The sequence below is a fragment of the Tachyglossus aculeatus genome, chromosome 1, assembly GCF_015852505.1.
Source record: "Tachyglossus aculeatus isolate mTacAcu1 chromosome 1, mTacAcu1.pri, whole genome shotgun sequence".
Lineage (NCBI taxonomy): Eukaryota > Metazoa > Chordata > Mammalia > Monotremata > Tachyglossidae > Tachyglossus > Tachyglossus aculeatus.
Window position 1 is genome coordinate 75,226,631 of NC_052066.1, and position 23,811 is coordinate 75,250,441.

At 44.1% G+C, this 23,811-nt stretch overlaps 1 long non-coding RNA gene across 1 annotated transcript in view; it reads left to right on the top strand.

The window, feature by feature from the left end:
• Nucleotides 1-23,811, top strand: part of LOC119933044 — a 170,546-nt gene that overhangs the window by 31,174 nt on the left and 115,561 nt on the right. The window contains exon 2 of the long non-coding RNA XR_005452525.1: nucleotides 8,969-9,059. This is a non-coding gene — a long non-coding RNA (uncharacterized LOC119933044). The remainder of the gene's footprint in view (nucleotides 1-8,968; nucleotides 9,060-23,811) is intronic.

Here is a 23,811-nt window from a genome sequence, read left to right on the forward strand (position 1 = left end):
AGCACTGTCGTCAGCACCGCGGTAGGTACAGGGTGATCAGTTTGTCCCACGTGGGGCTCACACTTTTAATCCCCATTTTACAGATGAAGTAACTGAGGCACAAAAGAGTTTAGTGATTTGTCCAAGGTCACACAGCAGACAAGTAGCAGAGCCAGAAATAGGACCCATTTCCTCTGACTCCCAAGCCCGTGCTTTTTATTTCTTACCTCCCCCACTCCATTCCTTGTTGGCAGGATTATTTCCCCCTCTTCAGTCATTCTAACAATTGTTTTAGCTGTACACTGTCCCTTTTTAGCCCCTCAGTTTCCTGCTTGTTCCCAACCATTCTCCTAAAGACATGGCCCATCTCTATCATTTCCCATCTCCATTTTTGGTGCAAATCTTCTTTTTCTGTGCTGTCATATCTCAGGTTCACTCATCCAGTTTAACTCAGAGATATTTAAGGGAGAGATGAGGCTTAACTCTATGGTCCGAAAAGTGACAGAGCTAGTAGAATTATTGACACATAGTAAATGTTTAATCAATAATTATTATGATAGTCCATTTCATAGCTGACAGCTTTGATTCCTCCTCCCCCCACACACTGACAATATCCTCAATCATTTTTGTCTTCTTCACACAGCTGGTAATGATTCTTAGAGCTACTGTATTCACTCTTTTCCCACTCACCCTCCATCCAGTTGTTTTTTTTGGTATTTGTTAAGTGCTTACTTTATGCTTGGCACTGTACTAAATGCTGGGGTGGATACAAACGAATCAGGCTGGACACAGTTCATGTTCCACATGGGGATCAAAGTCTTCATCCCTAGTTTGTTTTATTTTATGCTGTCGAGTCATTTTGGACCCATTGTGACTCTTTGGACAGATCACCCCATCTCCATTTGCAATCATTCTGGTAGTGTATTCTTAGAGTTTTTTTGATAAAAATACACAACTGATTTACCAATAGCTTCTTCCATGCGGTAAACTTGACTCTCCACCCTAGATTCTCTCCCATGCCGCTGCTTCCCAGCACAGGTGAGTTTTGACTTGTAGCAGATTGCCTTCCATTCACTAGCCACTGCCCAAGCTAGGAACGGAATGGGTATGCTTCTGCTTGATTCTCCCTCCCGTAGCTGAGACAGGTAGAGAACTTGAAACACTCAAGGAGCGATTCTGAGAAGGGAAGCCCTATTTTACTGATGATGTAACTGAGGCCTAGAGGTTAAGTGACTTCACAAAAGTCTCACAGCAAACAATTGGAGGATCCGCAATTAGAACCCAGATCCTTTTGACTCTCAGCCCATGCTCTATTCAGTAGGATAATGCTGTTTCTTCATTTTATCTTTTCCTTCACACAACTGGTGAAGATTTTTAAAGCTACTCTTCCCATTCACCCTCCATCCAAGTCTTCAGCTCTGCCTCTGTCACATCACCTCTTACAAAGAGGTTAAATTAGTTCTGCATGTCCGGATGAGTCTCTCTTTCCTTCATTCTTACTTTCTTTCTCTCCTTCTCTACCTTCCTACCTCCCCTTTCCTCTATTATGCTAGGTAACACCTAAGTGCTCAGAAAAAATACTGTACACTGTTGATGACAATAACTTAATAACAATAATTATAATAATAATAATGGCATTTGTTACCTACTTACCGTGTGCCGGGCACTGTACTAAGTCCTGGGGTAGATACAAGCAAATTGGTTGTACACAGTCCCTGTCACACGTAGCATTCACAATCTTAATCCTCATTTTACAGATGTGGTAACTGAGGCACAGAGGAAGGGAAATGCCCTGCCCAAGGTGACATAGCAGGCAAGTGGTGGAGCCAAGATTAGAACCTAGGTCTTTCTGATTCCCAGTTTCTTGATCTTTCCACTGAGCCACGCTGCTTCTCTGTCTACAGTGGCTCAGTGGAAAGAGCATGGGCTTTGTAGTCAGAGGTCATGGGTTCAAATCCCGGCTCTGCCAATTGCCAGCTGTGTGACTTTGGGCAAATCACTTAACTCATCTGTGCCTCCGTTACCTCATCTGTAAAATGGGGATTAAGACTCTGAGCCCTCCGTGGGACAACCTGATCACCTTGTAAGCTCCCCAGCGCTTAGAACAGTGCTTTGCACATAGTAAGCTCTTAATAAATGCTATCATTATTATTATTATAAACGTGCATTTACATCCCCATAAACATTTTTTAGACTTTAAAGAGCTTTATTAATAAAGAAAATGAATTTTCAAAAATATCCTCAGGAAATACACAAATGACAAATTGAGACCCAGAAAGGTTAAGTAGATTTCCCAGAGCACATCTCCTCAACATCTCCATGCTTTGTTTTGTAGATTGCCTTTCTTAGAGGAGGCCCTAAGAAAAGACTGTGCTGTTTTGCCAGTTCTTTTGTCAGTTCTTCTGCTCCATTTGAGCTACAGACCAGATGGGGCTGTGCAGGGGGGGAGGAAAGAGAGAGAGAGAGAAGAGAAAAAAGACAAGAAAAGAGAGAGGAGAGATAAGGAGATGAAAGAGAAGGGAGACTGTTTCCCAAAAGTCAAAATTGTTATTTTTCCATTCATTCATTCCATCATATTTATTGAGCTCTTACTCTGTGCAGAGCACTGTTTTAAGTGCTTGGGAGAGTACAATATAACAATAAATATGCAGGTTTCCTGCCCATAATGAGATTGCAGGCTAGAGGTAGGGAGACGGACATTAATAAAAGTAAATACAATACAGATATGTTCATAAGTGCTGTGGGGCTGGGCGGGGGGAAGAACAAAGGGAGCAAGTCAGGGCAGCACAGAAGGGAATGGGAGAATAGGAAAGGAATTCCATGTTCCACTTCAGAGGCCGGGAGCGGTCTGAGAGTGGGTACTTTGCTGATGCTGTTGTCTTGAGGTCCACCATGGGTCAGGGGGTGGCCTGAGGTTCTTCCTCTAGAGCTGACCCTTGAGGTGTAGTCAGGGAGCAGAGGCCTCCCTGGGTCTGCCCCAGGGCAGCATCAAGGTACAGACTCACCCTGGCAGAGGAAATGTTTTCAAGGGGCATAAAACAGAGCCTCAGGAAATGCAGTGCTGCATTCCAGTTGAAAACCTGGGCTCATTTGCCTTAGGAAGACCAACATGGAATATTGGGATCAATTACATTACCATAATTTATGTGCATACCTGGAATTTACAATAATAATAATAATAATGATGGTATTTGTAAGCTCTAAGTATGTGTCAAGCCCTGTTCTGAGCTCTGGGGTAGATCCAAGGAAATCAAGTTGCCCCTCATGAGACACAATCTTAATCCCATTTTACAGATGAGGTAACTGAAGCACAGAGAAGTTAAGTGATTTGGTCACACAGGTCACACAGCAGACAAGTGGTGGAGCTGGGTTTAGAACCCACATCTTCTGATTCCCAAGCCCATGCTCTTTCCACTAAGCCTCCCTGCTTCCTTATTTATATTAACATCTGTTTCCCCCTCTAGGCTGTAAGCTCCTTGTGGGCAGGGACCATGTTACCAACGCTGTTATTTTTTACTGTACGCTCACAAGTGCAGATTGGCATAGTGGATAGAGCATGGGCTTGGGAGTCAAAAGGTTGTGAGTTCTAATCCAGCCTCTGCCATTTGTCTGCTATGTGACTTGGGCAAGTCACTTCACTTCTCTGGGCCTCAGTTCCCTCATCTGTAAAATGGGGGTTGAGACTGTGAGACCCATGTGGGACAGGGACTGTGTCCAACCCTATTTGCATGTATCCACCCCAGTGCTTAGTACAGTGCCTGGCACACAGTAAGTGCTTAACAAATACTACAATTATTATTATCAGTGCTCTGCAGACAGTAAGTCCTCAGTCGATATTACTGACCGATAAGGGAGGGACAGCTGACTTTGAGTAGAAGCCGAAGATACAGCATCACCAGATACCGTAAACAAAAACAAAGTGTAACAAGGGACTGTCTGTGTTTGCACACAGTGTGATAATCCAGACTATCTGTTCATTATTGGCCTTTTCAGCCACCCATGCCTATTTCATATTTTCAACTCTATTGCTGAATCAATCAATCAATCGTATTTATTGAGCGCTTACTGTGTGCAGAGCACTGTACTAAGCGCTTGGGAAGTACAAGTTGGCAACATATAGAGACAGTCCCTACCCAACAGTGGGCTCACAGTCTAGAAGCGCTATTACTATTATTATTACTATTATTGCTTAGTACAGTGCTTGGCACAGCACTTAAATATCACAATTATTATTATTATTGTTTTTGTTATTACTAAATTTGGCAAGACATGCTTGAAGAAGCTCTGCTGCAGGAATGTGAACCCAAGCCGAGATTGTTCATTTCTTGGTGGTTTTGTTTTTGCCCAGAGACAATGATCTGGTCTGCTAGAAGCCCAGTGCATGGCCTCAGTAGCCAGCTGTGGAGGGAGCTGGGCTAGTGATCTCAGGGCTAGGGGGCAGTGGGAAGGGAACAAAGTTGTAGTTTGTAGCTGGCCAGCGGTGGTTGTAGTAGTGGCTTAGTGGAAAGAGCACGGGCTTCAGAGTCAGAGGTCATGTTTTCTAATCCTGGCTCCACCACTTGTCAGCTGTGTGACTTCAGTTCTCTGTGCCTCAGTTACCTCAACTGTAAGATGGGGATTAAGGCTGTGAGCCCCACTTAGGACAACCTAGTTACCGTGTATCTACCCCAGCGCCTAGAACAGTGCTTGGCACATAGCACTTAACAAATATTATTGTAAGAGCAGCAGCAGATTGTTGGGACCATGTGCTGTATTCTGCACTTTGGATATTGAAGTGACATTTTCCCTGCCCTCAAGGAGATGACACTTTAATGGTAAAAAAAAAAATCATAATTGGCCATTCATCTCCATAGCAAGCAGAATCTCCTGACACATAGGATTTAAGGCCCTAAATCAGCTGTCTCCTCACTGCTCATTCTCTATTCTTTCCCACTTCAACCCAGCTTGTAATAATAATAATAATAATAATAATAATAATAATAATAATAATAATAATAGCATTTATTAAGCGCTTACTAGGTGCAAAGCACTGTTCTAAGCGCTGGGGAGGTTACAAGGTGATCAGGTTGTCCCACATGGGGCTCATAGTCTTCATCCCCATTTTACAGATGAGGTAACTGAAGCACAGAGAAGTGAAGTGACTTGCCCAAAGTCACACAGCTGACAGTTGGCAGAGCCGGGATTTGAACCCATGACCTCTGACTCCAAAGCCTGGGCTCTTTCCACTGAGCCATGCTGCTTCTCTTTGTATGCTTCACTTCTCTAATATCTCACTCTCCTCTCTCTCACTGCCAACTGCTTGCTCACGTCAGGAGACCGTTACCTTCAAAGCCCTACTAAAAGCACACCCTGGGCTTCAAGGCTGTCCATCACCTCGCCCCCTCCTACCTCACCTCCCTTCTCTCCTTCTCCAGCCCAGCCCGCACCCTCCGCTCCTCTGCCGCTAACCTCTTCGCTGGGCCTCGTTCTCGCCTGTCCCACCGTCCGTCCCCGGCCCACATCCTTCCCTGGCCTGGAATGCCCTCCCTCCACACATCCGCCAAGCTAGCTCTCTTCCTCCCTTCAAAACCCTGCTGAGAGCTCACCTCCTCCAGGAGGCCTTCCCACACTGAGCCCCGTTTCCTCTCCTCCTCCCCCTCACCCCCCTGCCCCACAGCACTTGTATACATTTGTGCAGATTTATTACTCTATTTATTTTACTTGTACATATCTACTACTCTATTTTGTTATTGATGAGCATATAGTTATAATTCCATTTATTCTGATGGGTTTGACACCTGTCTACATGTTTTGTTTTGTTTGTCTGTCTCCCCCTTCTAGACAATGAGCCCATTGTTGGGTAGGGACCGTCTCTATATGTTGCCGACTTGTACTTTCCAAGCACTTAGTACAGTGCTCTGCATGCAGTAAACACTTAATAAATACGATTGAATGAATGAATGAACCTCCTCCAGGAAGCCTTCTCTGGAGTAGTGGATATAGCATGGGTCTGGGATTAAGAAGGTCATGAATTCTAATGCCAGATCCACCACTTGTCTGCTGTGTGACCTTGGGCAAGTCACTTCACTTCTCTGGGCCTCAGTTACCTCATCTGTAAAATGGGGATTGAGGCTGTGAGCCCCATGTGGGACAGGGACTGTGTCCAACCTGATTAGCTTGTAGTCTACCCTAGTGCTTAGAACACTGCCTGGCACACAGTAAGCATTTAACAAATACCATCATCATTATTATTATTATTCCCTGACTGATAGCTCATCTCCCACACTACTTCTCTTTCTATTGCATCTCCTAGACCATTAAAGTCCTTAGATACTAAGTAATGGATAACCAATCTCACTTTCTCCTGACAGCACTTAAATACAAATCTTATTTCTCGGTCGCTTCTCCTTCCTGTAATTTAATTTAGTGTGTGTTTCCTCCACTAGATTGTAAACTCCTTAAGGGAACTGGTCATGTGTACTCTCCCAAGAGCTAAGTACAGAAGCAGCGTGGCTTAGAGGAAAGAGCAAGGGCTTGGGAATCAGAGTTCGTGGGTTTTAACCCCAGCTCCACCACTTATCAGCTGTGTGACTTTGGGCAAGTCACTTAACTGCTCTGTGCCTCAGTTACCTCATCTGTAAAATGGGGATTATGACTGTGAGCCCCAGGTGGGACAACCTGATTACCTTGTATCTACCTCAGTGCTTAGAACAGTGCTTTACACATAGTAAGTTAACAAATACCATCAGTATATTACAGTGTTCTGCCTAAAGTGAATACTCAATAAATACTACTGATTTTATTGATTAATTAAACTTGATAATAATAATAATGATGGCATTTGTTAAGTGCTTACTATATGCAAAGCACTGTTCTAAGCGCTGAGGAGGTTACAAGGGGATCAGGTTGTCCCACGAGGGGCACAGAGTCTTAATCATCATTTTACAGATGAGGTAACTGAGGCACAGAGAAGTGTCTTCTAGACTGTGAGCCCACTGTTGGGTAGGGACCATCTCTATATATTGCCAACTTGTACTTCCCAAGCACTTAGTACAGTGCTCTGCACACAGTAAGTGCTCAATAAATACGATTGAATGAATTAATGAATGCCCACAGTCACACAGCTGACAGTTGATGGAACCGGGATTTTTACAAACCACAGTGGGCTGGTTTATCCCATGTAGGAGATATCAACTTTGGGCACTCAAGCTCTATTAGACATTATTTGCTACTGATATACTATTTTGCTTAGAAATTCTTCAAGATTTCTTTTATTTTGTAGATGAGGATGTCAAAACATTGCACTAAATTACACAGATTTAAGAGAATAATTTGTTAATCACAGTGCTTATTTATAGCAATGTTATAAATGATTTGTTAGAATGTATATTAATGTCTGTCTCCTCTTCTAAACTGTAAATTCATCGTGGGTGGGGCTGGGTCTACCAACTCTGTTGTACTGTATTCTCCCAAGTGCTTAGTACAGTGCTCTGAATACAGCGTTCAATAAATACCACTGATGAGGATGATAATCCATGGTGGAACTTCATTTTAGAACCTGGTCTCAAGCTGCTGGCTATGGCTTCTGGGTTGTTACAGGGGGCATTGAAGGTCTTGTTTGCACAAACAGACCTCCCTCTTTTTCCATGTTCTGGGTTCACTCTCTCCATTCTTTGGCGTGTGACCCAACCGGGTTAATCATAATAATAATAATAATAATAGCATTTATTAAGTGTTTACTATGTGCAAAGCACTGTTCTAAATGCTGGGGAGGTTACAAGGTGATCAGGTTGTCCCACGGGGGGGGGGGGGGGCTCACAATCTTAATCATCATTTTACAGATGAGGTAACTGAGGCCCAGAGAAGTTAAGTGATTTGCCCAAAGTCACACAGCTGGCTATTGGCAGAGCTGGAATTTGAACCCATGACCTCTGACTCCAAAGCCCGGGCTCTTTCCACTGAGCCACACTGCTTCTCTAGCAGGCTTAGAGAAGGGTTAGGGTTAGAGAAGCAACATGGCCTAGTGGAAAGAACATAAACCTCAGAGTCAAAGGACCTGGCTTCTATTCCTGGCTCTGCCACTTGCCAGGTGTTTGACCTTGGAAAAGTTGCTTAACTTGTTGGTGCCTCAGTTTCCTCACCTTTCATTCATTCATTCATTCAATCGCATTTATTGAGCGCTTGCTTTGTGCAGAGCACTGTACTAAGCGCTTGGAAAGTACAATTTGGCAACATATAGAGACAATCCCTACCCAACAACGGGCTCACAGTCTAAAAGGGGGAGACAGGCAACAAAACAAGTAGACAGGTGTCAATAGCAGCAAAATAGATAAATAGAATTATAGATATAGACACATCATTAAGACAATAAATAGAATAATAAATATGTGTCAATATACACATGTGCTGTGGGGCGGGGAAGTGGTAGAGCAGAGGGAGGGAGTAGGGGCGATGGCGAGGGGAGGAGGAGAAGAGTAAAAGGGGGCTCAGTCTGGGAAGGCCTCCTGGAGGAGGTGAGCTCCCAATAGGGCTTTGAAGGGGGAAAGAGAGCTAATTTGGTGGATATGAGGAGTAAATGGAAAAAGCGTATCTTTCAATGATGAATTTTTTGTTTTAGAACCCTAGGGACGAAAATGTAAACAGATCTAATTGATTTTAAAAAAGCAACTGGAATAAAAGAGTCATTATTAAATAGTCTCCCGCAGTATCACTACTTTCTCTGGTCCAGCCTTTTCCCTTCTACAAACCTAATTTATCTGGGTATGCGTTTTCTGGTCTCTCCCACCACTGAGGCAAAAAACATTCTTTTCTTGCACTCCTGACTGCTAAAAATGGTCCTTCACAACTCATTTCAGTTCACTGGATTTTATTTCTTTAGAAAGTCCACTTGAAAATGGCACTGCTGCTTCTTTTCAATTCTTCTTAATTCATTTCTTCTGAGAATATTTACTGATACTCCAGATGAGTCAGTCATTTATTTTTATTTTTTCTATTTTTTCTAACCTCTAAGGACCTTATAAAAGACTGAATGCTGGAATACCGGGAGTCAGTCAGATGGCAAATGCAAATAAGCACCCTGAGTGGAACTCTGTTTGGATAAGGTAAGTAATTGTGACTTTCTGGAACTCTAATTTCATCTCTCTGTTAGTTAAAAGGCTGGCTTTAATGTAACGTCAGTTACCCTTTTAAAATTCATGGCTTTCATGGAGGGATTTCCAGATGTTTGGGTTGGTGCCAGATCAATTATGGAAATTTATACAACTAATGAGTACCATGAAGGAGGCAATGGTAATCGAGAAGCTGATCTTTCGTTAGTATACGCAGAGTGGAGCACACTCTTGCTTTTAGTGAATTTAAAGCATCCTGCCCCTGAGCTATACAAATTATTTAGTAAATAAAATCCATGTATTGGTTTCCTGCACTTGACGGCGTGAATGAATAATTCATGAGCTCTGAATCCGACTCCAACATGGCTCCCTCAGATGCTCCTAATGGAAAGAAACGTGTTCTGGGAATGGGCTGGTAGCTTCCCAGGCTTCCATGGGTCTGGATGGAAAGACGGGCTTTTTTATGGAAGACAGGGCCTCTTGTGAAATCAGGTTTACATTTTAAGTGGAGCCTCAATTTGACTTTAGGATCAGGTCTGTAAGAACTAAATTTAGGATTACAGTACTTTGTTGTGGTGGCAACGACTACAATGCCCTGCCTTTTAAAGTCTTATAAACTGAGTATGGAGAGATTCACTAGTCTCTGCTCTCCTTGTAGTTTGCAAAGTGAGCAACTGAAGCACTTCACTGACTGAACAGTGTTGTCTTAGCACAAACGGAGTAGTGTAGGCTTGGATTTGGAAACCTTGGCAAATCGGTAAGGCCACTCTCTCATTTTTTTTCACTCATGCTCTTTTTGTCTCTTTTTGAAAACCTGAGATTTGGAACTCTATCTTTTGAGGAGAGTCAGGGATAAGAACAGAGGCAGGAATAGGTCATTGTGAGCAGGGAACATGTCTGCCAACTCTGTTGAATTGTACTCTCCCAAGTGTTTAGTACAGTGCTCTACACATAGCATTCATTCAGTCAGTCGTATTTATTGAGCACTTACTTTGTGCACAACACTGTACTAAGCGCTTGGAAAGTACAATTCAGCAACAGATAGAGACAATCCCTACCTAACAACAGGCTCACAGTCTAGAAGGGGGAGACAGACGACAAAACAAAAGAAATAGACAAGAATCTATAGCATGCAATCAATCAGTACCAGTGATTGATTGACTGATTGATTGAATTGTTATGGATTTTTATATTACCTAGGTTCAGAGAATAGTCTATAGTTCCATTTGAAAAGGGACTGAGGCATCTCTGACCCTTCTTACTTCCCCGAGCACTCACCTAAAATGGGCGTTTCTTTGACCTCACCTACTCAGTATGAGTGGGGCCTGGAATGCTTGCCAATGGTGGAAGTAACCTGGACTTTTACTGGAACAGGGTTCTGGCAATAAAATGAGAACAGCTGCTCTGACTTCCCTCTGACTGCAGAATAATTCACAGACCGAGGAGGGGAATGTGAAGCCTAGTCGCGGGTGGAGTCAGTAGGCAGGATGGAGGCTGCAGACACGTTGAGTACCCTCTGCTCCTGCAGCGAATCCCATGTGGGTCCAGGCCGGGTGTGCTGGGGGAGTGGAGCAGGTGGTGCTCGGAGGAGGGGATCTGTCCCCTCTAGACTTTAAGCTCTTTGTGGACAGGGAATGTGTCTGTTTTATGGTTGTATTATACTCTTCCAAGTGCTTGGTACAGTGCTCTGCACACAGGAAATGCTCAATAAATACAACTGACTGGATGACTGACTTGAAGGCCTCGCAGGGAGTGGACTTTGGCCTGTGGAGCTAGCCAGAGGAAATGGCATTAGGGTCCGCTGTCAGGGTCTTGCTTTCTGTCCATGTACCAGGCCAGTGCTGGGCCCTAAACCTTCATTTATGTATTCACTCAATCTTATTTAATTAATGCTTACTTTGTGCAGAACACTGTACAATATGCAATATACAATATTGGGAGTACAATATAACAGTAAGCAGAAACAAACTCCACCCCAAGCTCAGTTCTTGGGGAGAAAGAGGTGATGAGGTTGTGTCTCCCTCCCACTCTCCCCCCACCTCTGCCCCTGGGCTTTTGGGGGTGGAATCCAGCAGCGGGATTCCAGAGAAACCCAGAATCCCAGAGATTCCAGGGAATCCAGAAAGTGGGAAGAGGAGAAGGAGGGAAAACTTAGATCTAATCATAGTAATGATGGTATTTAAGTGCTTACTATGTGTCAAGCACTGTTCTAAAGCACTGAGGTAAATAGAAGCTAATCAGATTGGACACATCCCTGTCTCACATCTTAAATCCTATTTTACAGATGTGGTAACTGAGGCAGAGAGAAGTGAAGTGACTTGCCAAAGTCACACAGAGGGCAAGTGGTAGAGCCGGGATTAGAACCCAAGTCCTCTGACTCCCAGCCCATGCTCTAAACACTAGGCAGTGCTGCTTCTCTTAAGATCTGAGCTTAAGGGGCTGGCTTAGCCCTACAGGAGGCCTTGCATGACCAGAACTGCAGGCCTGTTTTCCCCACAGGCTGGATGGAGAGTTGCCATGGTACAGAATAGAAAGAGGGGTGGGGTGGGATCCCTTCCTGGGAGGTTCCTATCCTCTGCCCCTTAGGAGGTCATTGAGGGAGGGGCTGAGGCATCATCATATAACACTGAGCGCCCTGAGAAGCATGTGCTGTCTTGGGAGTTCAGACAAGAAAGGTTTTTTGCTTTTATTCTAGAACTTAGACACAATCTGCCAGTAGGGCAGAGTACATAGGCTCAGGGCACCAATCCTTGGACAGCTAGGGTAATTGTTGTTGAATCCCAAGCTGAGGTTAACTCAAAGTAGCAAAGGAGTGGTGAGTGCCCTCCGCTCTCTCTCCTGCAGAAAGGGTCAGGGTTATAACGGTGGGCAAAACCTCAAACTGGAGGAGGAACAACCAACTATTCTGCTATCTCAGAGGGTTCGGCAAAATCCTTGTCCCTTATGGGTAGGCACAAGATGAGTAGAGCCTTGGGTCAGGTTGAGTCAGCGATCTGAGGCAGAACATGGACAGTCCCCCAAATGTTACAGTTTTGTCAAGAACACTTTTGCCGGCCGATAATATCCAGATTGCTGTTATTGCCTCAGACACACCCATCAGAATTCACAGGGGGCAAAGGGAAAAATGAGTCTCAGCCCAGGAAAAATGAGTAACAGGTAACAAAGGCAGTCAGGTGCGTGTGGCCAACCAAACCTGCCCCAAGTGGCACTGTACTCTCATTAAGGGCAAGGAATGTGTCTTTCAACTTTGTTATAATGTACTCTCCCAAGCATTTAGTAAGGTAATAATGATGGTATTTGTTAAAAGCTTACGATGTGTGAACCACTGTTCTAAGTGCTGGGGCGATACAAGGTGATCAGGTTGTCCCACGTGGGGCTCACAGTCTTAATCCCCATTTTACAGATGAGGTAACTGAGGCTCAGAGAAGTTAAGTGACTTGCCCAAGGTCACACAGCAGACATGTGGTGGAGCCGGGATTAGAATCCATGACCTCTGACTCCTAAACCCGGGCTCTTTCCACTGAGCCACTGCTGCTTCTCTTATGGTAAGCACCTAATATGACTGATTGTTGGATTGATTGATTGTGATGTGCTAGTGAACCTGTGGGGAGAGAACTAAGGGAGGTGGATGTTGCCTGGCTGAGGAGGATTCTAGGTATCGCAATTTTTTGAAAGATACTGGAAAGAATCTACAGGGGAGCTAATGGGGGTTGATTAGGTAGGCTAGGAGGAGTGGGAATAGTACTGTGAGAATCAGCTAACAATAGTTGTGTTATTGTTAAGCTCTTACTATGTGTCAAGCATTGTACTAAGTGCTGGGGTAGATACGTGGAGCTCACAGTCTAAGTAAGAGGGAGAACAGAGAAGCAGCATGGCTCAGTGGAATGAGCACGGGCTGCGGAGTCAGAGGTCATGAGTTCAAATCCCGCCTCTGCCAATTGTCAGCTGTGTGACTTTGGGCAAGTCACTTCACTTCTCTGTGCCTCAGTGGCCTCATTTGTAAAATGGGGATGAAGACTGTGAGCCTCCTGGGGGACAACTTGATCACCTTGTAACCTCCACAGCGCTTAGAACAGTGCTTTGCACATAGTAAGCGCTTAATAAATGGCATTAAAAAAATAGGTAGTGGATCCCCATTTTGCAGATGAGGAAACTGAGACACAGAGAAGCAACTTGACCAAGGTCACACGGCAGACAAGTGGTGGAGCTGGGATCAGAATGCAGGTCCTCTGATGTCCAGGCCTGTGCTCTTTCCAATCCATCAATCAATCGTATTGATTGAGCGCTTACTATGGGCAGAGCACTGTACTAAGTGCTTAGGAAAGTACAGTACAACAAAATTAGCAGACACGTTTCCTGTCCATAATGAGCTTAAGCCAGCACTGCTCCTTGTGACTCATCTGTAGGGCTGTACTGGTACACAGTGCATCTGAGGTAAGAGCTGTAGCTTATTTTTTATCATAGTTTTTGTAATCAGGCAGTACAGCAAGGAGATCATGGGAACAATGTGACTCAGACATGCGATAAGGAAGATTTTAGATTTCCCACATTCTCTTTTTCAGAGCTGACTTCTTAATTGAGCCAGTAGTTTAAGCTGCCGTAAGCTTTTCAGCTTATTTTATATCGCATTGGGTAGAAGGAATTGCTCTTTCCCTCATTTCTCCAATACACCTTTAAATTATGAATCCTTCAACAAACTATAATTATACCCTTCTAATGAAAGAGAATATAGCTCAAGACAATGGCTTACCGTACTCGTCATCAACATTCTGTAGGTATTTTGAAAATTTTGGTCTTCTCTCTTAGAGAAGCTGTGTGGCTTAGTGGAAAGTACCCGGGCTTGGGAGTCAGAGGTTGTGGGTTCTAATCTCGGCTCTGCCACTCATCAGCTGTGTGACTTTGGGCAAGTCACTTAACTTCTCTGTGCTCCAGTTATCTCATCTGTAAAATGGGGATTAAAACTGTGAGCCCCACGTGGGACAGCCTGATTAACTTATATCTACCCTAGTGCTTAGAACAGTGCTTGGGACATTGTAAGCGCTTAACAAATACCACCATCATCATTATTATTATTATCATTATTATTAATAAAAATAAAAATGAAAAACCCTGTGCGGCCTCAGAATGTAGAAAAATTCTGTCATGAAATGGATGTTTGCAGAGGCACTGTCATTGTCAAATTCCAGGCTGGCAAGTGAACAGTTGCTACAACAGCAAACTTCATCGTTCTATCTTCTCTTTTAAGAAAAGGTGGTTGTAAAGGATAAGGAAACAACTTTCCACATAGTTTTAGTATCAGTCCAAGGCCACTGGTTCCAAAGTTCATGAGAGAAATGTAATGGTGGTTTTCGTTTTTTTTCATTCTCTCAAATGATAATTTAGCAAGTGAAGTGGCAATTCCAGTGGGACCTTTCTGAACAAAGTCAAACTGCCCAGCCATAGTAAGGTGGACAATTGGGGAAATGATCGAGAAAATTCAGCCCCTATGAAATCTGCTGGCTGGTGAAGAAAAAGAGATGTCTTTAAGACTGGAGCATTCTCAATTTACTTTCTTTTTGTCCAGTCACTACTGTAGAGGACCTGGATGTGTGAGCTTCAGGCGGAGAATGGAGGGGGCTAGCTGAGCTATCATGGGGTGCCTCTGCTGACTGTTTCCCTACCTCTGCCACTTATTCAGGGAAACATCATAGTCTACTCGAAAAAGCAAGGGCCTGGGTTTCAGAGGACCTGGGTTCTAGTCCTGGGTTCTAGGTTCAAATCCTGGCTCTGCAACTTGTCAGCTGTGTGACTCTGGGCGAGTCACTTCACTTCTCTGGGCCTCACTTCTCTCATCTGTAAAATGGAGGTGAAGACTGTGAGCCCCTCGTGGGACAACCTGATTACCTTGTATCTCCCCCAGTGCTTAGAACAGTGCTTTGCACATAGTAAGCGCTTAACAAATACCAACATTATTATTATTATTATTCTAGTCCCAGTTCTGACACTCTCCTGCCTCATGAGCTTGGGCAAGTCAATCAATCAATCATATTTATTGAGCACTTAATACAGAGCACTGTGCTAAGTCCTTGGGACAGTACAGTAAAACAGAGTTGGTAGAAATGTTCCCTGTCCACTGGGAGATTCTAGTATATAGGGGGAGACAGATATGGAAATAAATTATGGGTTTGGACCTAAGTGCCTTTGAGGTTGAGAGTGGGGTGACTAACAGGTATGTATCCAAGGGCAAGGGTGACGCAGAAGAGAGAGGGAGTGGAGAAATAAGGGCTTAGTCAATGAAGACCTCTTGGGGAAGATGTGATCTTAATATGGATTTGAAGGTGGGGAGACCAGACTGTGGTGAGGAGTCGTTAGCAGCTAGACAAGATTGAGGTACGGTGAGTACCCTGGTGTTGGAGGAGCAAAGTGAGTGTGCTGGATTCTAGTAGGAAACCAGTGAGGGGGCAAGGTCACAGAGTGCTTTAAAGCCAGTAGTAAGAAGTTTCTGTTTGATACAGAGGTGACTAGACAAACACTGGAGTGTCTGAGGGAGTCAGATGTGAACTGAACATATTATTAGAAAAATGATCTGGGCAGAGTCAGATGTGAACTGAAGGTATTATTAGAAAAATGATCTGGGCAGAAGAATGAAGTATGGACTGGAGTAGGGAGAGTCAGGAGGCAGGAAGGTCAGTGTGGAGGCTAGTACAGTAATCAAGTTGGTATGGAGAGGAAAATGTAGATTTTAGTAATGTTTTGAAGGTTGAATCAACAGACTTGGTAACAGATTGAATATGTGGGCTGAATGAGAGAGTTGAGTCAAGGATAATGTGAGACAAGGAGGATGGTGGTGCTATCTATATTTTTATCGATATATCCATGTGGCCTAGAGGATAGAGCACAGGCTTGTGAGTTAGAAGGACCTGGATTTATAATTCCAGCTCTACCATTTGTCTGCTATGTGACCTTGGGCAAGTCACTTAATTTCTCTGTTCCTCAGTTCCCTCATCAGTACAATGGGAACTAAGACTGAGCCCTGTGTGGGGAAGGGACTGTCCAAATGGATTACCTTGTATCTACCCCAGCACTTAGAACGGTACCTGGCACATAGTAAGTGCATAACAAATAACACTATTGTTCTTATTAGTATTATTTTTATTTTTATTCAGCTCTGAGAGTGGCTTAATCCAGTCCATTTCAGAAGCATCAAAGCTCTGATTCTAATAAAAGAAGCAGCTTACTTAACAAGAGTTGAAAACTTTGTCTTCATGTCTCTATATATAGATTGTCTGACTCCTTGCCCCTCCTTATGAGGTGACCCCGATGGCATTTACTGAGAGTTTACTATATATGCAGAGTACTGTACTAAGCCCTTGGGAGAGTACAGTACAACAGAATAGGAGGACACAGTCCCCGCCCACAAGAAGCTTACAGTCTAGAGATACACATTGAAATAAACAAATTAGGGCTATGTACATAAGTGCTGTGAGGCTGAGAATGGGGAGAGTAATAATAATAATAATAATAATCATGGCATTTGTTAAGTGCTTACTATGTGCCAAGCAATGTTCTAAGTGCTGGGGAGGATACAAGGTTATCAGGTTGTCCCACATGCTGCTCACAGTATTAATCCCCATTTTACAGATGACGTTACTGAGACACAGAGAAGTTAAGTGACTTGCCCAAAGTCACACAGCTGGCAATTGGCAGAGCTGGGATTTGAACCCATGACCTCTGACTCCCAAGCCCGTGCTCTTTCCACTGAGCCTGAGTTATAGATCCAAGGGCAAGGCTCTTGCTGGCTAGAAAGCCAGTGAAGTTTAGAATTGATCCTTCTTAGGGTCAAGAAAATGGAAAACCTCAGGTGTTTGAAGAAGGGTGAAGGTGGAGTGGGGCCCTTTCCTCTCCATCCATACCGCTACCCTGCTCATTCAAGCTCTCATCCTATCCCGTCTGGACTACTGCATCAGCCTCCTCTCTGATCTCCCATCCTCGTGTCTCTTTCCGCTTCAATCCACACTTCATGCTGCTGCCCGGATTAGCTTTGTCCAGAAACGCTCTGGGCATATTACTCCCCTCCTCAAAAATCTCCAGTGGCTACAAATCAATCTGCGCATCAGGCAGAAACTCCTCACCCTGGGCTTCAATTCTCTCCATCCCCTCGCCCCCTCCTACCTCACCTCCCTTCTCTCCTTCTCCAGCCCAGCCCGCACCCTCCACTCCTCCGCCGCTAATCTCCTCACTGTACCTCGTTCTCGCCTGTCCTGCCATCGACCCCTGGCCCAAGTCATCCCCCGGGCCTGGAATGCCCTCCCTCTGCCCATCCGCCAAGCTAGCTCTCTTCCTCCCTTCAAGGCCCTGCTGAGAGCTCACCTCCTCCAGGAGGCCTTCCCAGACTGAGCCCCTTCCTTTCTCTCCCCCTCGTCCCCCTCTCCATCACCCCCATCTTACCTCCTTCCCTTCCCCACAGCACCTGTATATATGTATATATGTTTGTACATATTTATTACCCTATTTATTTATTTATTTATTTTGCTTGTACAGATCTATTCTATTTATTTTATTTTGTTAGTGTGTTTGGTTTTGTTCTCTGTCTCCCCCTTTTAGACTGTGAGCCCACTGTTGGGTAGGGAGTGTCTCTATATGTTGCCAATTTGTACTTCCCAAGTGCTTAGTACAGTGCTCTGCACATAGTAAGCGCTCAATAAATACGATTGGTGATGATGATGATGATTTTGATTTTGCGGAGGGTCTCCCAGAAGACTCTAAGGAAGCAACTGAATGTGTTTCCTATTTTCTGGCAAATCTGGCAGCAAGCAAGTCTGAGTGAGTGCCGGGTACCGGAATGTCATAGATCATGGCAGGAAAACAGGTAGCTGCCATGAGCCTGCTGGGAGCTCTCACCAGGCTGGGGTTAGTGGGCTGTGCTCATCTGTGAACACCAGGGCCAGTGAAAAATGGGAAGAAGGAGGAGAGCAGCAAGTGAAGGGAGAGTAACACCTAATAATCTCAGGATGGCCATTCCTTAAACCTCCCATAACTGGCTTTGTGGGACGGGAATCAGAGTTTCTCTCATGGTTTCTTCTTGTACAGTGTTATTAACTTCATAATCAGAGGGAGGAATAATGAAATTGTACTTCAGATTATATACAATTTCTGGGGAAGACAATTAGAAACCTCTGTGATGATTTGGGCCTCCAGGAGTGGCTAGGAAAAAAAAAAAGCAGTTTTTATGAATATATGTTGAAGAGGACAATTTGCTATCTACTGGATAACTTATCTTGTGCACCAGAAGCAGTGTGGCTTAGTGGAAAGAACACAGGCTTGGGAGTCAGAGGTTGTGGGTTCTAATCCAACCTCCACCTCTTGTCTGCTATGTGACCTTGGGCAAGCCACTTAACATCTCTGTGCCTCAGCTGCCTCATCTGTAAAATGGAAATTACTACTGTGAGCCCCAAGTGGGACCACCTGATTACCTTGTATCTACCCCAGCGCTTAGAACAGTGCTTGGTATATAGTAAGTGCTTAATAAATAGCATTATTATTATTATTATTATTATTGTGTACAAAGCATTGTACTAAGCCTTTGGGAGAGTACAATAGAACAGTAAACAGATACAGTCCCTGCCCACAACAAGTTTACAGTCTTGCCTGCTCTGTGACCTTGGGCAAGTCACTTAACTTCTCAGGACCTCAGTCTCCTCATCTACAAAATGGGGATTCAGTGAGTGTTTTCCAACCAGTTTGTGAGCCCTGGTTGGGACAGGAACTGTGTCCCACCTGATTATCTCACATCTACCCCAGCACTTATTACAGTCCTTGACCCACAATCGTCACTTGGTAAATACCATTATTATTATTATTGCAATTGTACTTTGCACCAACAAAAACTACACAGTTTCCTTCAGAAGGTTCTATTCAGAGTGGAGGAAGTATTAAATGTTGAGAGAGTTCAGAGTGTCCCCCTAAGCACTCCCCCGAGCACGTATGCTCAGTCAGTAATCAAATATTACATTGCCAATAAAAAAGAACAGCTGCTGTATTCTAGCTGGTCACAGGGATGGCACCTTGGCTGTGCTTGGCAGTCATGAGACTTAGAGTGTGGAAATTTACAGGAGGTCATTCAGTCCTATCTGTCCCATTGTTCAATATATATATATATATGTATATATATATATCTGCTCTTTATCTCTGAAGTAGCCATTGCCTATAGTATTATTTTCTGTCTGGTCTATCGACAGGGCTGGAAGTGATGGAATTAGGGGAAAAAGCGAAATAAAAAACAAAAAAACCCTTAAGTTCTGCTACAATTCACTTTAGCCTTGTCCTGTCACCTGCTTGAAAATGTTTGAGGCTATCAGAGGTAAGGGAGAAAGGGGTCACGGACTTTCTTTCTGGGACTTTCTGGGTCTCTCAAGAGCAGAGGCAGTGCTATGTATACAGACTCAACAGTGGATTAATGCTGCAGGGATGAAATAGGAAGCCAAATCCCAACTCTTTAATGAATCTGCTGTGTGGTGTGGGGCAAGTCATTTGATGTCTGAATTGTGGGGTCAGTGAAATGGAAATAATGGCACCCAGGAGACTTTGGTTCATTCATTCATTCAATCATATTTATTGAGTGCTTACTGTGTGCAGAGCACTGTACTAAGCACTTGGGAAGTACAATTTGGCAACATATAGAGACGGTCCCTACCCAACAGTGGGCTCAGAGTCTAGAAGGGGGAGACAGAGAACAAAACAAAACATATTAACTGAATAAAATAAATAGTATAAATATGTACAAGTAAAATAAATAAATAAATAGAGTAATAAATACGTACAAACATATATACATATATATGGGTGCTGTGGGGAAGGGAAGGAGGTAAGACAGAGGGGATGGAGACATGGACAAGGGGGAGAGGAAGGAGGGGGCTCAGTCTGGGAAGGCCTCCTGGAGGAGGTGAGCTCTCAGTAGGGCCTTGGAGGGAGGAAGAGAGCTAGCTTGGCGGATGGGCAGAGGGAGGGCATTCCAGGCCAGGGGGATGACGTGAGCTGGGGGTCGACGGCGGGAAAGGCGAGAACGAGGTATGGTGAGGAGATTAGAGGCAGAGGAGCAGAGGGTGCGGGCTGGTCTGTAGAAGGACAGAAGGGAGGTGAGGTAGGAGGGGGCAGGGTGATGGACAGCCTTAAAGCTAAATAAATATAATTGAATTGTAAGGGATCATGTCTACCAATTTTGTTGTTTTGTACTCTTCCAAGCATTTCATGTGGTACCTCGCACACAGTAAACACTCAAGAAACACCATTGATTGATTCCTGCCCATAGGGAGCTTACAATCTAATGGAATTATACAGGCCTGGGAGTCAGGAGGATCTGTACTTTAATCCCCGCTCTGCCCCTTGACCTCTGTGTGACCTAACTTCTCTGTGTCTCAGTTACCTCATCTGTGAAATGAGGATTAAATCCTCCTCCACCTGATTCAATTTCCTCATCTGGAAAATGGGGATTAAGCACCTGCTCTCCCTCCTATTTAGACTGTGGGCCATATGTGGGACAGGGACTGCGTCCAACCTGATTGTCTTTTATCTACTCCAGCACTTAGAACAGAGTTGAACAGATATCATAGGAGAGTATTTTGAATAATAATGAGCTAAAGTGCGTGTCCACTAATAACACAGCCCTGCTGTACAAAACTCTCCTGGGTGAAGAAAAAGCAATCGAATATGACTAGGTGAACAACAGTTGTGATTCGTCCAGCTTCTAGAGTGTAAGCTCTTTTTTTATGGCAATTATTAAGAGCTTACTATGTGCCAAGCATTGTTCTAAGCTTGGGATAGATACAAGATAATCAGGTTGGACACAGTTCCAGTCTCAAATGGGACTCACAGTTTAACTAGGAGGGATTAGACTGTGAGCCCCATGTGGGACCGGAACTGTGTCCAACCTGATTATCTTGTATCTATCCCAAGCTTAGAACAATGCTTGGCACATAGTAAGCTCTTAACAATTACCATAAAAGATAATCCCTCCTAGTTAAATTGTGAGTCTCATGTACCGGGACTGTGTCCAACCTTAGAGCAGCACTTAGGACAGTTCTTGATGCATAGTAAATGTTTAACATATACCATTATTATTCTTAGGATTGTCTCCATTTTACAGATAAAGTAACTGAGGCACAGAGAAGTTAAGTGACTTGCTCAAGGTCACACGGCAGGAAAGTGGCAGAGCCACATTGCGGGCAGGGAATGTGTCATCAATTCTGTTGTATTCTCCCAAGTGCTTAGTACATTGTCCTGTACACAGTAAGTGCACAATAAATATGATTGATTGACTGACTTGGAAGGGATAAGCTATAGTGGGCATGTGAGCCTGCGGAAAGGTTTGATGCTGAAGTGTTTCATGCAGCACGGAATCAAGCCCTGCTCCATTTTCCATCACCTGCAATCTGGGCAGCCCAAGGGAAAAAAATCTTATTTTATGCTTTGTTTTAATCAGTTGAACGGATTTATTGAGCATTTACTGGGTGCATTTTTGCCTTGGTCTCCTGCATTTACCAAGGTTCAGAGTTACCCTCTGAGTGGCTCAAGCTCAGAAGGAGCATTGGAAGACATGTGTTCTGAAATTGGAAATCACTGAAAATCATCATATTTTGTTAAGTGCTTACTCTGTGTCTAACACCAAAGGAAGCACTGGGGTAGATACCAGATGATCCGGTCACACATAGTTTCTGTCCCACATGTGGTTCACACTGTAAGTGGGAGAGACTGCAGGTACTTTTTAAAATCTCCATTTTATAGGCTGTAGACTGTCAACTCCTTATGTGCAAGGATCTTGTCTGCAGCCCTATTGTACTGTTAATAATAACAATGACATTTGTTAAGCACTTACTATGTGCAGAGCACTGTTTTAAGCGCTGTGGGGGGATACAAGGTGATCAGGTTGTCCTATGTGGGGCTCACAGTCTTAATCCCCATTTTACAGATGAGGTAACTGAGGCTCAGAGAAGTTAAGTGACTTGCCCAAGGTCACACAGCAGACATGTGGCGGAGTCGGGATTCGAACCCATGACCTCTGACTCCAAAGCCCGGGCTCTTTCCACTGAGCCACGCTGCTTCTCTAACTGTCTTTCCTAAGCGATTAGGTCACTCGTCTGCACGCATAAAACGTTCAATAAATACCACTGATTGATTATAGGTATTTAATCCTCATTTTTGCAGGTGAGGAAACTGAGGCTCAGAGAATTGAAATGACTTGCCCTAGGTCTTAGAGTAGGCAAGTGGTAGAGCCAGGATTAGAATAGAAATCCTCTGATGCCCAGGCCTGTGCTCTTTCTACTGCATTGAATCATGAAAGAACAGGTCAAAGGAAGTGGTGGAGAGTCTGAGATAAAGTAAATGACTGGGCAGAAGCAATGCGGAAGAAGCAGTGTTGCCTAACAGATAGTGCGTAGGCCTTGGAGTCAGAAGACCTGGGTTCTGGTACTGGCTCCATCACTTGTCTGCTGTGTGACCTTGGGCAAATCACTTAACTTCTCTGTACACCAGTTACCTCATCTGTAAAATGTGAGTCCCATGTGGGACATGGACTGTGTCCAAACTGATTAGCTTGTATCTACCCCAGCACTTAGTACAGTGCCTGGCTCATAGTAAGCACTTAACAAAGAGCATGAAAAAAAAACCAACAAAACCACACAAAACAGAAAAACAGGTGAAATCGGTAACTGAGCCTCAGTTCCAGGCCTAGTGTGCTAAGCCAGGCGGGCTGATGGTCAGGAAGAGAAAATTCCAGGTATGTGTGTTGGCGAGAAACTTCCCCTTGGAATGTCATTTGCTTCCCCGTCTCTTAGAACATCAGGTAGTAGACTTGGGCTTCTTATTCATTCCGCCAGGCTGCCTGAATTGACTTCTTTTTTTGTCCACACACGAAGTGGTTATTTCAGGAAGCACATGCTGAACTCCAGATCTTTCAGAGGGATTTTATTATTATCAAACCTCCTGCAGCACTTCAAAAATTAGGCTCCACAGAACAGAAACGTGTCGTACCGAGATCCAAAGAGGTTTTTTTTTTCCTCCTCAGCAGAATGACGAGTACCCTGATGAAACGATCCACAAAAGTTATTTCAGCCTGATGTGGGGGATTCCTTTTTAGTGACTGGTAGATACTCGGCAGAGTAGGCATCTGCTAAAACCAAGTACTTTAAATAATCAGTAAGGAAATAAAGTCTCAAAGAGCCCCTTCTCTAATAAAATCAGCCTGGAAACCTCAGAGTATCTTTCCATTTGCTTGTGAAATGATCAGCACTTCTTTTCCCCACTTTCTCCAGTGGAAATTAAACTAAATGTGCAATACTCTGCCCTTTTTTATAATTCTGTTGAACAAGCCTAAGGGCCTGCTACCCCACTCTAGATTTAGTTTTTTAAAAGTTAATTCGAAAAATGTTAAAACCGTGACTGATAAAAAGCTGAGAGTGGAGGAAAAATGACTCAAATCCCCTAATGTGTCCCGGTCACTTGGCGTTTCACTCGGAGCAGACAATGGGAGCCGGGAGATATAAGTGGCTGTGACAGAAAAGCCCATTCTGAGCAGACAGAGGGAAGCACTTTGTAACTCAAAACATAACCAATCTTGGCAGTGGCGCAGTCGCCTGTCGACTAAGGTGTCTGAAGGAAAGGGTCTGGATCAATGCAAAGAACAATTAGTAGCCCACACTTGGAAAGCGCTGGACAGGGAAGTGGAGGGAGATCATTTACATGGCTTCATCCCGTGCATTATCGCCTTGGTTCT